The 4,762-nt window shown below is 40.5% G+C and overlaps 1 protein-coding gene across 1 annotated transcript in view; it reads left to right on the top strand.

Moving 5' to 3' along the window:
• MICU2 (mitochondrial calcium uptake 2) overlaps window positions 1-4,762 on the top strand; it is a 280,638-nt gene that overhangs the window by 239,601 nt on the left and 36,275 nt on the right. The gene's annotated exons all lie outside the window — the stretch shown is intronic.

The following is a 4,762-nucleotide window of genomic DNA, read 5'->3' as shown; positions in this document are numbered from 1 at the left end:
TAGCTGTAAACGTAAGTTTGAATTTGAACACATTGGTGGTACCTTACAGTTTATTGAAGCAGTGATTCACTCCTAAAAAGTGATGGAATCAAAAGCAATTGTCTTGTGTATGCCTGCATGTCTTTGGTATACCATGGAGTAAAGCAACAAAAACAGACATAAATTACTACATATTCGACAAAGATTTGTACTGGACAGATGTTAGTACCCTAGAAAAGTTTGTAAAGCAATTATAGTGCTATGTCAAACCAGCTGTTTTCTGTAACCAGTATCACACATTTCTGCTGTTTGGTATCATCCTGTGCACCACACTGAGCATAGACCAGAGAAAGCAAAGAAGAGAGTTGTCTAAGGAGATCAAAAAGAAAATTTATAGAGCAGGATGTTAAAGGTAAAGGCTTATAAGACCATCATCAAGCAGCTTGATGCTCCTGTGACTACAGTTGCAAATATTAAGAAGTTTAAGGTCCATTGGAGTGTTACCAGCCTTCCTAAACGCCACAGGAGGACAACTTACCCCAAATGAACAGAAAGTTTAGTGGTAGACAAAAAGCCAATATAACTTCCAAAGAGATCAAAGCTAAACTTCAAGGTACATCAGTGCTCAATTGCACCATTTGTCGCTTTATGAGCTAAAGTGGGCACAAAAGAAGAAGACCCAGGAGGATTCCGCTGTTGAAAGAAAAACATGAAATAATGTTACTAGAATTTGCTAAAATGCATATTGACAAGCCAAAATACTTCTGGGAGATTGTCCTTTGGACAAATGAGAACAAACTGGAGCTTTTTGGTAAGTTACATCAACTCTGTTTATAGACAAAAAATTAAGCTTTAAAGGAAAAGAATATCATACCTACTGTGAAACACGGACAAGGCTTGGTTATGCTTTGGGGCTGCTTCACTGCGTCTGGCACAGGGTGCCTTGAATCTTTGCAGGGTACATTAAAATCACAAGACTATCAATGAATTCTGGAATGAAGTGTACTGCCAATGTCAGAAAGCTCTGTCTCAGTCTGTTTGTGGATCCTCCAACAGGATAAGGACATAAAAAAAGAAAGCTAACAGCACCCAAGAATGCTAAAAATAAAATAAGTGGCCTTCTGTGAGTTGGCACAAGACGAGTGGGCCAAACTACCTATTGGCCGGTTGCAGAAGTCTTATTGAGAGCTACAGAAATTGCTTTTCCTCTAAAGGTTGTGCAATGAAATATTAGGTTAAGGGTCCCATCATTTTTATCCATGCTATTTTCATTTGTTTTATTATTTGAAATATTCTGTTGACTCCAAAATCAAAAGTCGGATATTTTATTAAATATTATTATACAGGATTTATATAACACCAACAGTTTGCGCAACGCTTTACAAAACTAAGGGGGGCAATACAATTTCAGTACAGGAGGTAGGAGGGCCCTGCTCATGGGAGTTTACAATCTAGTATAAATTAAACATTGATGGACGCCAGTTACTTTGTTCAGTTTCAAGTAAATTCTGGGTTCTTCTTTTTTCATGCAAAGGTACCAACAAATGTGTCCACATTTGTATGTGGGGGCATATAGTTAAGGCCCTAAGATTGATTTTGTATGGGGTGTTCCTTTAACAATTGAAAGAAAGGTATTTTGTAGCAGTTTATTTCCTGTGAGACTCCATGCAAACATTAGACTTTTGCCTTTCTAGACCATGTACTTGCATGAAGAAAACACAGAGATAAGATTAGCCCTATTGACTATAATGGCACATATTTCATCATATATTTTGCATGTTGTTTTGCCTCCAATTATTTTACCAAATTACACAAGTTCTTATTGGTCTTTTTTAGCATATTCTTTGCTCAACAATTACAGGTGATTTTCTGAAGTATTTTTGTGCATGTGGTGCCCAAAGTTGAATTCTGAAGTTCATGTGCTTACTTAAAAAAAAAAAAAAAAATTACTGGCAATTTATAGTTCTTAGATGAGACACTGGGGATTCCAAATATGAAAGGAAAATCCTCTATATTTAGCTTAAATATAACCACTAGCCCATTTTACTAGAAACTGGAAAAATGAATTCTGCAGGCAGAATACAAGGTCCTCCAATGAACCTATGGTGTAACTTGGAAAACAGAAAAGTGTTTATATAATAAGTTTTAATTCAAGCCAATTTTTATTTTTGCTGACCTTTGAGGAATGAGATGGACATGGGAAGGTATGTGATCTGTTTTATATGGAAATACAATGAATATTTTTATAGTTTATTGCCTTTGCTTTAGATGACAAGATCATTCTGAGGGGAAAAAAAGAGTAGACTACACTCCTAATGTTTCTGTTTTGGATAGTTTGTCCAGGGCTTAACTTTTCTTGGTGTTCACTGGGAGTTGCTTTGTGGATCTCCCTTTCCATGTCTTACAAAGATCTGAGTTTCAACCTTTTCTATTCTAGCCAAAACTGAAATTAATGTTTTGCAATCCCACTTGAAAGAATAAATGCACTTTCATCATAAAAAATAAATGTTATATCACTCTTCATTCCCTTGGTCGCCATTCTGAGCAGCTCAACATTTAAAACAGGGGAAAGGAAAGGGGAGACCACGCCTGGCCTTAGGCCTTTTGGTGCCCTGTGCGAAAAAAGCTCAACAGCGCCTCTCTGTGACCACACCCCTAAGTGGCCACACCCATTTTCCTCGAATATCTGCACCATTTAAAGACTCCCGTTTTATTAAGCCCCAAAGAAACATTAAACAGTATGATAAAAATAAAAAACTTTTATTCAAAGGTATTAAACTTGTAGGCACAATGGTATTCTTAATAAATAAAACAATTGTAGGCAAACAATAAATGTCCAACTAAAATAGTCTATAAAAATAAAGTGTCAGGATGTCATGCAGACCCTTTTTTCAAGTAAGTGTAACTAGAAAAGTAAAAATAAAAAACGGAACACAAAACCTAGACTACGTGTTTATTTTTTTTAAGCATATAATTTTTTTATTGAACATTTTTCACTAATACAATACAAGGTTACAACTTGTTACATCCATAAAGTGTAGGCCATAAATGTGAACACAGTGGCATAAGTAACTTATATAAAAGCCAGTTATAGACTACGTGTTAAATGAATGAATTACTATTTGCCCCGAATATAGGAAAAATGTATTGAGGCACATAATAATTTGTTTGAGAATGCACGGCGGCCATTTTGGCCACCGGCGCGTTCTGCGAATGTGTGCCACCATCTTGGATGCGGAAAGCATGATGTCACATGACGCCATGCGTGCGTGGCGTCAGGTGACGTCACACGACGATATAGGCGTTGCCATCTTGGTGTATACCTAGATATAAACCAAGATGGAGGTGCCCAACACGTGCGGTGTTATATGACGTCATGCGCCCTGCCTCCAGAATGCGCCAATGGCTAAATCCAAAATAGCATAAAAACGTGTTTTGTTTGATGAAATGAATGAAAATGTTTTTAGTTTTCGTTCATTTCATCTGATGAAATGAATTTTTAGTTGTTGCACATGTCTAATAATACGTGTGTGTGTGGTGGTGGGCGGGGGGATTTTAACTTTTTTTAAATAATGTTTTAATTTTTTTTAAATTGTTTTAATTTTTTTTACTGTTTGGGGGCTTCGGGGAAATATTGGGGGTCTAAACAGACCCCTGATATTTACCTTTTAAAATAAAAAAGAAATTGAGGACACAAAGTCCTCCATTTCTTTTTCTGCAGCCTCAGCACTCAATGAATGAGAAGCACTCGGTACAAAGGCTTCCCATTCATTCAAAAACTGATGATAGTAAAACATTTACTATCACCAGTTACTGAATGGGGAGGAGCCTCTGTAGTGAGTTCTCCTCCCCATTGAGAAATTCATTCATAACTGGGGACACATAGTACTATGTGTCCCCAGTTATTTACAAACATTGGAGTGATCAGACGAAAGCTGCGGCTTATCTCCTCCTCACCGCTGGCCATACGACGTGAAAGCGCTCCCTCTCACGCCCCCCCTTCCCCGCAGGCTTCAGCAGACTGTTTCTCCTCGGAACCAAGGACAGCGCTGAGGAGGGAGCGCTGTCATGTAGGATGACCAGCGGTGAGGAGGAGAGAAGCCGCCCCGAGGACAAGCTGTGTCTACCGCTGGGCCCTTGTTGCCATGGCGCCCTGTGCGGCCGCACAGCTCGCACACCCCAAAGGCCGGCCCTGGGGGAGACAGCCTGTATTTTATGTAAAGGAGGGCATCCCTGGAATTCCTTTAAAGGTGCTTGCCATTTGCTCCTCCCTGTAGGAGTTTGAGACTGAGAAATAGAATCAGAGGGGGAAAGGATGCCGGGGATGCTTGCTACAACCAGGGCCATATTCAGAGGATGTGCTGTGCTGGGCATAGTAATGCAGATGCTGTTTTGTGCTGGCTCTGCTTGCCTTGTAACTAACTGTTACATTCCATCCTTTATTAAAGGAGAACTATGAGGTGAGTGCTTTTCACTCACCTCATAGTTCTAGCCGACCTGTGACAATGAGAGCTTAGTAGTTCGGGAGGTGAGCGAACACATACCGGCATTCGCTCACCTCTCGATCCTGTCATGGCTCTCCTCCGTGACAGGGGAGGGGCTGGATTCCCCCCTCCCCGCTCCGATCCGCCAGCGCTGACTGGCGGAACGGACGGGGGAGGGGGCGGGTACAGCTGGCTCTGCCTCTAGATAGGCAGAGCCAGCTGTCAGTCACGCAGCTGGGCGGATCCAGACATAATTGTCGGGATCCGCTTCAGCTGCGGCGTCTCAGTATACCGCGAGC

This window comes from Nanorana parkeri, unplaced genomic scaffold (genome assembly GCF_000935625.1).
Source record: "Nanorana parkeri isolate BGI_ZX_2015 unplaced genomic scaffold, ASM93562v1 scaffold799, whole genome shotgun sequence".
NCBI lineage: Eukaryota > Metazoa > Chordata > Amphibia > Anura > Dicroglossidae > Nanorana > Nanorana parkeri.
The sequence above is the reverse complement of the archived record's forward strand: the minus strand, read 5'-3'. Positions and strand labels throughout refer to the sequence as shown.